The 12,259-nt window shown below is 42.5% G+C and overlaps 1 pseudogene; it reads right to left on the bottom strand.

The window, feature by feature from the left end:
* Positions 1 to 450: 450 nt before the first annotated feature.
* On the bottom strand, positions 451 to 4,791 carry LOC111832096 (annotated as a pseudogene).
* Positions 4,792 to 12,259: the final 7,468 nt, after the last annotated feature.

The following is a 12,259-nucleotide window of genomic DNA, read 5'->3' as shown; positions in this document are numbered from 1 at the left end:
TAAGAATTTAATTTGTCAAGGTACAATTGATACTGAAGCTATCTTGGTGGACAAACACCGTTACAAAAGAAATTATTGTCTAAACATCCAAATTTAGCAAGGAGATGGGAAGATTCATTACAGTTTCTTTTAGAAAAGACAAAAACAGTTGCAGAGAAAAGCTTTGACCAATGTAGAATATCTAAATAAATTCCCATGATTGAAGCAAGGTGAAGTTTTCCATTCAGCATATCAATAAGTTCAGAACTATCACTTTCAAAATAGATTTTACGATAGCCTTTTATCCAAACTTGATGCATCGCCGCAAGGAGACCCTTTGCTTCGGCTTCTAGAGGAGTTGACGAATTTGGAAGGAGGGAAGAACCCAAGAACTTTGCATTTCTTTCATTGTCACGTATGATCCAGCCACAAGATGATCGAAGGGTGTAAGGATCAAAAGCGGCATCAACATTACATTTGACGAACGATGGTGGTGGTCTTTTCCAGATAGATGATAAAGCTGTTGAAGGATGGACATGAACAGATTGAACAAGTGTAGTAGCCGCCAACTGGAGATAAAGTCTTTGCACTCCAACTGCTTGTACGATGTTGAACTCTCTTAATGATGTAGTCAACAAGTTCTTATTTTTTCCTTCCAAATTCTTCGGGTAGGCCTAGATATTTACCTCCACCTCCATGATAAGGTATTTGCAGAATAGTTTTTAAGCGATTGCAAAGATCTCGAGGAACACGTGTTCCAAAAGTTATCAAGGATTTGCTTGTGTTTATCTTCTGTCCCAAATAATATTCATAAACTTCAAAAATCTCCTTTAAAGTTTTACAATTTCTAATATTTGCTTGGCAGAAGAACAAAGAATCATCCGCAAAGTGGAGGTGTGTAATGACTGGAACTCCGTTACCAATAAAAATGCCTTGTAAATCTCCATTAGACACACTTGTAGTAATAAGATGGCTTAGAATATCAGCACATAAAATAAAAAGGTAAGGAGAAAGAGGGCCTCCTTAGCGAATGCCACGTTGTGGTACAATATAGCCTTGTGGAGAACCGTTTATGAGTATTGAGTATCTGAGTGATTTTACCAAAGCCATTATCCACTTGATACAGGTTTCGGAGAAGCCAAATAGCTTCATAGTAGTTTCCAAAAATTCCCATTCGACTTTGTCATAGGCCTTACTAACATCTGTTTTGACTGCCATATAACTTTGAGATACCCTTTTTGAACTTTTAGGGAATGCATAACCTCATGGGCTATTAATATGTTGTATGTGATCAAACGTCCCGGGATGAAAGCTCCTTGTGATTCCAAGACTATAGATCCCAAATGATGTTTTAATCTTGAAACAAGACATTTAGAGATAATCTTATACAAAACATTGCATAAAGCAGTGGTTCTAAAATCAGAAAATGTTATTGGATTATCTATTTTGGAATTAGACAGATATTGGTATGATTTATTGTTGGTTTCATAAAAGAAGTTTCAAAAAATTATCTAACCTTTTTGACTATGTCATCACCAATAATATCCCAACAACTCTTATGAAACCTTGTAGTCAATCCATCAGGGCATGGGGCCTTATCATCACCAATTGTGCAAACAGCTTCATAGATTTCAGATACACTGAACTCTCTGGTTAAATCATCATTTTATAGAAGTTGTTACGGTGGACTTAAAGTCAGCAAAGTCGATTGGTGAAACTCGATGGCCAGAGGTAGTAAAAAGCTTGGTGAAGAACTGTTGTGCATGATCACCATTCTCTTTATCCCCTCTAAATATGTTATCGTCATCATCTCTAATGCTTGTAATAAATTTTTTGGCATAACAAACTTTTGTGCTTGCATGGAAAAAGCTTGCATTTCAATCTAACACATTCAACCAAGTATTTCTGCTCTTTAGCTTCCAATGATATTCCTCATCTTGATATGCGCGTGTTAATTGTCTTTGCAAATTTGGGATGGTTCTTCTATGAGTTCTGATCATGCTCGTCATGGCTATGTTGAGGAGAAACTGAAGCTGATCAGTTCGTTTTGCTGCATTAATGTTACACTGGTGTTTAGAACGGACATAGCACGTCTGCAGTTTGTAATTTGGTCTGATATTGAGTAGAAAGTGTTTGTCTTGCAATGATTCTAACTCTCAGCAACTGTTTATCTAAAATCCGCTAAACCAAGCATTTTTTTATCAAAACAAAATGGTTTTTTATAATCTGGATTTATGACAGTAAAAGTCATAAAAACAGGCTTATGATCAGACCCATTGAAGTCAAGAAATTCTGCCTCAGCATTTGGAAAAGAAGCAGACCACACTGAATTCACCATAACGCGATCTAAACAACACTTGATTGTGTGTTGATGTTGTTCTCCTACCCAACTAAATTTATCTCCCTTAGATCGTAAATCCTTCAAATCACATGTTGAAACCATATGACGAAATTTTCTAAAACTCCATTCATCTCTAAGAGGACCTCCTATTTTTTCAGAATTAGAAAGGATTTCATTAAAATCACCCATTAACATCCAAGCAGCATTACGAGATCTATAGATTCTTTCTAATCTCTCCCAAAGAATATGTCCTTGATTCTGGACAGGATGTCCATAGACACAATACAAATAAAAACTGAAATAATTATACTGAAATGTACATCAATCATACGATCGCCTAGGTACATCTTAGTTATAGAGACATTATTACACCACATGATAGACAAAGCACCACTTCTACCTTGTGGAGGTTCAGTAATAAGGTGATTAATTCCTAATACACACGATAAGTCTTGCAAGACATTACAATTATTAAGAGTTTCACACAGAAATAAGATAGAAGGTTTGAAATAATTACAAAGTCGCTTCAATCTTGATTGCGTCAAAGGTACAACCACGCCTTGACAATTCCACGAGAGGACTCTCATTTTAGTGGTGGGGGTACCGGGGCCCGCGCCTACGTCGAACTTCACTTAAGAGCAAGACCCTTGAGACTCACTCCTCTCCCGTTTCTTGATTTGACACATGACCGCCAAATCTTCAATCCCCTCACATTGCTGGTAGTACGCCCCTCTTACGCTTGTTGATAGCCTTGTACACACCAGCCTCAGGAGATTCAAACTGGAGTTTCTGATTCGATTTAGTATAGAAAATAGCAAGAACAATGTAACAGAAAGATATTTCTTTATTAATGGATCAAAAGATACAAACTTGAGAGACTTAGGTACCAACTTCTTGGATACTAGACTCCAAACTACTACTACACCCCTTTATTCAGCTTCCTCACACAAAGCTGTTAAACCGTAAAGCAAATGGTCAGCTGCCAGCTAGCAAGCTAACCATAGTTATTTAATAACCATGGTAATCAAAAGATAACTAAGGTGAAGAGCTTCAATCCTAATCCACCCTTCCTTCTATAAGCTTCCCGAACTCTGTTTGCTGTTATCAAGCTTGCTGGGCTTCCACTTGGGCTTTGGCCTTGTTCCTTCTCTTGTACTGGTACAGGATGGGAGGATGCTGGGCCACACTTGTATCATTACCGCCCTCTCTGAAATTCACCTTGTCCTCAAGGTCAAAGTTTGGAAACTGATCTTGTATGGTAGATACCCACTCCCAGGAACTTTCATAATCTGGCTGGCCCTTCCATCGAATGAGGATCTCCTGTTGGCCTGAGATTGGGTGTTGTTTATGACCAAGGACAGCTTCAGGTTCAGCATTCAAGAACCCTTCCTTTGTCAACTGAGCCGGAATAGATACCACTACTTGTTGATCACCTACTGCTTTTTTAGTTGTGAAATATGGAAGGTAGGGTGTATCTTAGCCTCTGCTGGAAGCTTCAGGCGATAGGCCAGCTTCCCTACACGAGCTTCTACTCGATACAGTCCATAGAAGCGAGCAGAAAGCTTTTCATTGGCACGACGAGCCAAGGATCGGGGGCGATATGGCCTCATCTTCAGGTATACCATGTCTCCCACTTCATACTCGACGTCTCTCCTGTGTTCGTCCGCACGTGTCTTCATCCTCTGCTGAGCTTTGTGCAAATGATTCTTAATGAGAGCTAAGGCTGCATCCCTTTTTTGCAGCTGTTGCTCAAACCCAGCTTTTGATGTAGAACCGTTTTCGTACTTAACCAAGGTAGATGGATCTCGCCCGTAAACTGATTTGAACGGAGTCATCTGAATCGAGGAGTGAAAGGACGAATTGTAACAAAGTTCTGCCCATGGCAAGTACTGAGCCCAAATGCGAGGTTGATCTCCAGCCAAACACCGCAGATAAGACTCTAAACTTCTGTTGGTGACATGTGTCTGGCCATCCGTTTGTGGGTGGTACGCTGTACTGAAACAAAGGCTTGTATCTGCTAGCCGAAAAAGCTCTTTTCAAACCTGGCTGGTGAAGACTTTATCCCTGTCGGAGATGATTGTCCTTGGGAACCCATGGAGCTTGACGATTTTTTGTATGAACAGGTTAGCCACTTCAGTTGCTGTAAACGGATGCTTAAGCTTCAGAAAGTGACTGTATTTGGACAGTCGATCCACCACTACCAACACTGCGTTGAATCCGCCCGATTTAGGTAAGCCTTCTACGAAGTCCATGGAAATGTCCTCCCAGATTTTCTGAGGCACTGGCAGAGGCTGCAGCAATCCCCCTAGGGCAAGAGTTGAGTACTTGTAGCGCTGGCAAACCTGGCAAGCAGCCACATACTGCTTGATGTCTTGCATCATCCCTGACCAATAGAACAGTTCTGCAATACGCTTCTGAGTTTTTAACACCCCACCATGACCTCCCAGCTTTCCATCATGGAACTCTCGCATGATCAACCCCGTGATAGGAGAACCTTTTGGTATTTCAGCTTTCCCTGTCTCATAAGCTTTCCTTGTACTAGTGAGAACTCGGGATGCGATGCCTTATCTGCTGCCAATTCCTTGATGATTAACTGCAAGTCCTGATCCTTGTCAACCGCAGCGCATATATCTTCCAATTGAACAGCAGCGGGTACGGATAAAGCAAATAGAGATGGCACCACCGCTTTCCTTGATAAAGCATATGCGGCATTTTTTTCCAGACCTGGCTTGTAGTGGATGTCGAAGTCGAACCCCAACAAACATCTCTGAGTACTGCATGAGTACTGCGCCCAACCCACTACCCGAGGCATCATATTCCACCACAAACATCTCTGAGAAATTTGGGAGAGCAAGTACTGGCACTGTAGTCATTGCTGTCTTCAGTCTATGAAATGCTTCTCTGGCCTTCTCACTCCACCCAAATTGATCCTTCCTTAGCATTTCTGTCAACGGTCTGGCTATGTCTCCATATCCCTTCACAAACTTGCGGTAATAACCGTTGAGGCCCAGAAATCCGCGCAAAGCTTTGATATTAGTTGGCTCCTCCCACTCCACCATTGCTTTGATCTTGGACTGATCTGCTGCTACACCTTGAGCTGAGATCACATGGCCCAAGTATTCCACTTGCTTGCTGCCAAATTGACACTTCTTGTGGTTTGCATACAGCTTGTGGCATTGTAACACTTGCGGGACTGCCTGGAGGTGTTGTTGATGCTCTGCTGACGTCTTGCTGTAGACGAGGATGTCGTCAAATAATACCAACACGAACTTCCGCAAGAACGGCCGGAATACATCATTCATTAGGGACTGAAAGGTAGCTGGAGCATTGGTTAAGCCAAAAGGCATTACCAAAAACTCGTAGTGGACGTCATGAAAGCGGAAGGCGGTTTTGTGCACATCCTCGGTCTTGACTCTGATTTGATGATATTCTGACCTCAAATCAAGTTTGGAGAATACATGTGCTCCGTGTAGCTCATCCAGTAATTGATCGATCATTAGGATTGGGTAGCTGTCAGGAACAGTGGCCTTGTTAAGAGCGCGATAGTCGACGCAAAACCTCCAACTACCATCTTTCTTCTTCACCAATAGGACTGGGCTGGAAAACGGACTGGCGTTCACTCGGATGATACCCGCTGCTAGCATTGTTGTGATCTGTTTCTCAAGTTCAGTCTTCTCCGCATGGGGATAGCGGAAAGGTCTGACATTTACCGGTTCTGCTCCACTCTTCAAGTTGATAGCATGCTCCTTTCCCCTTGATGGTGGTAACCCTTGTGGTTCATCAAAAACTTCCGCAAACTCCTTTAGAAGTGGCAAGACCGCTCTGTCCGGAATATCATTGGTCGCTGGTTCATTATGCTGAAGACCGTTAAATTCCACTAGCAGTCCTACTCCCTCCTGTTTAAATGTCTTCCATAAGCTTCGTAGTGATATTGTTGTGTTGGTGAGACTGTGGTCTCCTCTTAACGTGACTGCTTGGTCTTCAACTGAGAACTTCATCACCTGTTCCCTCCAATTGACTTTCATCTCACCCAAAGTCTCTAGCCGTTGAATTCCTAGAATTACGTCAATGCCGCCTAAGTCCAATGGCAGGAAGCTGGTCATCAACACATAATCAGGAAGCTCCAATGTCACGACGTGACAAAATCCGGAGCCACGCACCATTAGACCTGTTCCCATACGCACCCCATACTCCTTTGTTCCCCTGGTCACAATGTCAAGTTGAGACGCCACCGTGTGAGAAAGGAAGTTATGCGACGCACCACTGTCTATCAACACCTGAACTTTAGCTTGACGGATTCGACCCCTTAACTTCATCGTCCGAGGAGACGAGATACCCGCGGCTGAGTGAAGAGATAACATGGCGCATTCTGAGACTTCCCCTGCGTTTTCCGGTTGTGAGTCGTCGGCGAGCTCTTCGTGTTCTGCCTCCCCTGCCTCGCCGTCATTCACCAACAGCACTTGCAGTTCTTTCCTCCGGCATTTGTAGTTGACGTGGTAGCGTTCATCGCATCGGAAACAGAGACCTTTAGCCCGTCGCTCGTTGGATTCGGCGTCAGTTAACCGGCGATACGGAGGTCGGCGGCTGTCGGTAGATCGAGGCTGAGTAGGGTTGGGTTTGTCTCCAAATGGCTTATGCGACACCATTTGCATGTCCTGAAAAGAGGACTGCTTTTCAAAAGACAAAAAATGCCCCTCCAGACGTGCTTGGACTCCCACGTGTCGCCACTCGTTCCATTCCACCTCGATTTGTCGTTTTGGGAAAATAATCCGATGATTTGTCCTGAGGTGAGTCGTCGGACCAATCCTCCACCTTACGAGCCAAGAGCATTATCTTCTTCAGCGTGCAAGGCTCGAACATCTTCACTCCCGCTCTGATCTTTGGTTTCAACCCAATCATGAAGGCCATCTCCAACACCTTCTCAAAAACTTCTGGAGCACTCGCAGCTAGTGCTATGAAGTCTTTACAAAACTTGGATGTGGTGTCGTCTTGTCGGAGAAGGAGTAGCCGCTCACCTGCTGACAGATCGTGTGAAACCGAGAAATTTTCAAGTACTCGATCTTTCATTTGTTCCCATCCCGTTTCCAGCGGTATTAAACAAGGGCGTCGCCGTCAAAGCACATGCGCACTGCTCGGAGTTTCTCTGCCTCAGAAAAGTCACCCATTTCAAAGTATTGCTCGACCCGATGTACCCAACCGTCGGCGTTAGACCCGTCTAACAGCGGAATCTCAATCTTACGGGTCAATGGTTCGTTTTTATTTTGCGTGTCCGCTGGAACGAGTGTTGGAGCCATCGTCAGTGTTTGTGCTGTTGCCGGTGTCACAATCTGCGTAAACAGTCGGTGAGCGACCTCAGTTATTGGGCTGCAACCCCGGAGTGCAGAAGATCTTCGTTGGAACCAGGTTCGGTCACCCATCAAATGTTTCTGAAGCAGCTCCAAGATGTCTAGCTTCCCCATCTGCTTTTCCATGGCGTCCAGTTTCTCGAGCTGCTTCTTCATCTCCTTTACGTCGTCTTCCAAAACGGTGATTTTTTGGATGTCTTGTTGCATAGCCTCCACCGTCTTCTCCATCTGGTCCATTTTTGTTGGCTTCATGATGCAGCGAATGATTTCCCAGAGTCTTGTATGCTCTGATACCAAGTTTGATAAGATTTAGTACAGAAAATAGCAAGAACAGAAAGATATTTCTTTATTAATGGATCAAAAGATACAAACTTGAGAGACTTAGGTACCTCTCCCACCCCTTTTTCAAAACGATACCAATTTCTTGGATACTAGACTCTAAACTACTACTACTCCCCTTTATTCAGCTTCCTCACACAAAGCCGTTAAACCTTAAAGCAAATGGTCAGCTGCCAGCTAGCAAGCTAACTACAGTTATTCAATAACCATGGTAATCAAAAGATAACTAAGGTGAAGAGCTTCAATCCTAACCCACCATTCATTCTAGAAGCTTCATGAACTCTCTTTGCTGTTATCAAGCTTACTGGGATTCCACTTGGGCTTTGGCCTTGTTCCTTCTCTTGTACTGATATAGGATGGGAGGATGCTGGGCCACACTTGTATCAGTTTCTTACGTGCAAATTTAGCATGAAGGTACCTTTCCCGTTATGTAGTTAATTATGTCTCTTCAAAAGCACTAGGGGTGGGACTGGAGTCAGATTCAGTGATGATAAACTCTCGGTGCTTGCTCTGCATCTTGACGCCAGGGATCTCGCCAAAAGGTTCAATTGTCTACAACGTGTTGATGTCCGAGTCTTGATGTGGGGAATTATCTCCTTCTTGGTGATCAGCGTCGTCGTCATCTGGATTACCATCATTGTCTTCATTATCATCATCAATTGCAGGGAACACCGGATCATCAACAAAAGAGATCACATAGTCTTTCTTCTCGTGCTTTAGTGAACCACACTTGGAACAGAAGTTCCTTAGTCTTTCAAAACGGAACTTCAGAACAGAGTTGTCATTCTCCACAAACATGAAAATCTTCTGAAAGCGCAGCGGCATGTCCATATTCCAATTCATACACACACGAACAAACTCTACCCAACTCGCATTCTCATCGAAATCCACCGAAGTAACATGGGCGAACGTGTTTCCGACATACCTAACAGTGGCATTGGAGAGGAAAGCAGAGGATGATGTAGCATCCGTGTCCGGGTATTCTAGTCGAGCTTGTGATCGAGGATTGAGATCAATGCTCGAAGGATTATCAAAGGAAAAGCTATGGATCGAAGGTTTATCGATAGTGATCTATATTCATCGATGGAAATCAAGTGTACCGAGAAAATCTATTTAAGCTGAAGAGTTTATCGAGTGTTCCGTTTTTTTCGAAGAAAACTGACGGTTACTCGGTCAGAGCGTGATTTTCGGACAAGTGTGGTCGGTAGCCGACAGGTCTGGTCGAGAGTCCGACAATCTTGGTCGAGCAATTATCGATGTCCGGGATGATGCGTGTGAATTGTTCGGGAGAATTGGCGGGAACGGTTACTTTCTTGAGAAAACACGCGGATCTGAGTTAAGTGGCAGTTACTTGACGGTTTATGAAGGAAGAATCGATTAAAAAGGAAGTTACTCAATATTCTTCGACACTTATGTTATGTCTGCGAGAGAGTCTCGAAGAAAAGGGAGAAACGAGGAGATTTCTTCGAGAAAAGGTTGAGAGATGGTGATTGTGGGTCGAGTATGAGTGGTTATCGTCGAGAATGAAGATTCGTCGATGATCCTTATCAATAAACGAGCATTTTATCGAGGATGTGGTTTCTGGGATCGACTAGGGTCGATAGAAGTTCACGTATGATGAAAGATCTGATTAAGTGTTCTGTAAGTATGTTTGGTGTGATGTGGATTCCGGACATCTCTCTTTGTACTTAGTCATGTGGTTAAGGTTTTCTGAGATTGTTAGTGCATCTGTTGGAAGTCTGAGTTTGGTGGTATTATGAGTGATTGGAAATCACTAAGTCGAAGAGATCGAGTATCACTAAGTTACTAAGTTGATCAATTCATCGGAAATGGTTAATCGAAGTCAGTTGGAAAATGGCTAAGTATGGAAGCTAAGTCATTGGGTCTGAAATCTGGTTTGCAAATTGGGAATTTGTTTAGTAAGTTGTTAAGGCGTAAGGAAGCTACCGAGCAAAGTTCAAGGTTGAAGCTAAGCCGGTTCTCGAAAAGAGTCTTGTGAGAAGGATCACTTGTAGTGATGGATCACACTAGTCTTGGAAGGACTTCTGAGCGGTGAACCATTATAAAAGAGCTGCTGTGAAATGACTTGGAAAAAGTTAAGTTTAGAACTTATTTCACCAGAAGTAATTTGTTATTAGTATTCGTGAAAGTATGGATAAGGCAATGGATTGCTGGAAGTTACCCGGGGAAATGTTTGAGGTCGATCTAGTTTGCTTAAGTGTTTTGAGCAAGCTATAAAGTTCTCGGCAATGGACTGTTGGGATTGGTAGGATTTGGTAAGAATGTGTAGACGGGAAATCTAACATTCTAAAGTTGTAATGGACGAGTAATTGCGGCAAAGGAAATGGAATTCCTTAGTGATCTCGTCAAGGCAAAGTAGTTGCCGGAACATGAAGTAGGGGAGACTTCACAAGAACTTTGTTGGTGGGCGAGTGTCAAGATAGCAATCTTACATTGTCGGATGATCTGGATTGAGTCTGGTCTATTCAAGTATTCAGGATTTCATTAACGGTAATGAAAGTTCCAAGGTTGGAAAATCTTGAAGTATACCGTCTGGGGCGGGTAAGCAGAATGGATGGATGCTAAAGGTTCTGGAAGAATCGGGTCGGAGAGTTAGATCGCGATTAAGCTAAGGATGATTGGCTAATAAATTCATATCATTAAAATCAGGTAATCGGTAGTTAGTGTATTGAACTTCAGCGGGATTGATGGTGTGATGATGGGAGTTTGAGGCCGGTTCTGTTGGCGACCTTACGAACAATGTGGGTTTGCTAAGTCGTTTTCTGTTATGTCACTCTGTCAAGGTGATTGATCCATTTTACTTAGGAATCAGAAGTGGATAACACGCTTGGAAGCATGGATGCTTGCTAAGGGTTGTCTTGTTTTGAGTTGCCTAGTAACTTTGGATAATCATGCTCGGCGAGTTCTGTGATCGCGTACTTGGGAATTCATTGAGTTCGCTAAGACGATCTTGTTTGGCCAAGATGAACTGCCCATAGCATCAACTATGATACGCTCGAAGTAATGGTTATGAATCTGATGCATCGTCTACGGAAACTTTGAGAGTTTGCCGAGACATGTATGTTTCATCGTCGGTGGGAACATAGAGTGTTCGCCGAGATGTGTCTCTTATGTTGTGAAAGGAAACATGGAGTGTTTGCCGAGATCTGTCTGTTGTACTGTATCGGGAACTTGAAGAGTTGACGAATGTGTTTGTTGTGTTGTCCACGGAAACTACGAAAGTTTGCCGAGACATGTCGGTTATATTGGTATCGGGTATTTTGTGAGATTGCCGAGCCATGTCTGATGTTTGGCTGTGAGGACTTAGAGAGCTTGTCTAGATTTATTTGTCCAGTGGGAACGGGTGGTGTTCACCATTGGAATTTTGTTAGGAAGACTTTGGGAATAAGTGAGTTCGCCGAAGTGTGTGTGTGAAAAGTTTTGCGAAGACTCGTTCTACCAAGGTGTTTTGTTCATTGTTAGTAGAAACTTGTTGGTCAATTTTCTGTGGAATTAGTGTAGTCTGTGGGGACCGGGAGATGTTCGCCAAAGTATGGTAAATGTTCCGAAATGGTTTCGGAAGATGATCGGGAATGATCTGAATGTTCTGTTAGTATCAAGGATGATGACTACTCGAGTATTTAACCCGATAACTTAACCGAAGTAAAGTATATGCGGGATCGATCACAAGGAGCAATGGTACACTAAAGACTTTCGAGACTCGTTATCAGCTAAAGCGGAAAGACTTGCTGTTTGTTTTTCAGTTTTTGTAAATAAAAATGCAAATAAAGAGATTAAACTTATGAATTAAAGACATTGGGCTGCAGGGTATTTTCAGAGAATCAATGAATAACAAATAAAAGCAATAAGGAATTCAAACATGAAGAACCGTTCTTGAACATGAACAGAAGTTTAGACTAATTCTCTCTCAAGACATTAGTCACTAAATTTTAACTATTCAATTACTAAACTCTCATTTGTAATTTCCTAGCCAAATTTGCATTATCAAACAGGTTCATTTGGTTCGCAAAGCGTTCTAACATCAACTCTCGCATGTTAGAAATACAATGCTCAATTTACATTCATTCAGGCATTTTATCGAACATCTCTGAAACACATTAAAGCCTAAGTTCTAAAACAGGGTGATCAATCCTATTCTAGCATTGAGAACATGTAAATTGAAGAACCTAATGATTAAGAATTCCCTAAGACAATTAAATCTATCAAATCATTGAATTCTCCTACTTGAAACCCT

Source organism: Capsella rubella, unplaced genomic scaffold, assembly GCF_000375325.1.
Source record: "Capsella rubella cultivar Monte Gargano unplaced genomic scaffold, Caprub1_0 scaffold_2, whole genome shotgun sequence".
NCBI lineage: Eukaryota > Viridiplantae > Streptophyta > Magnoliopsida > Brassicales > Brassicaceae > Capsella > Capsella rubella.
The sequence above is the reverse complement of the archived record's forward strand: the minus strand, read 5'-3'. Positions and strand labels throughout refer to the sequence as shown.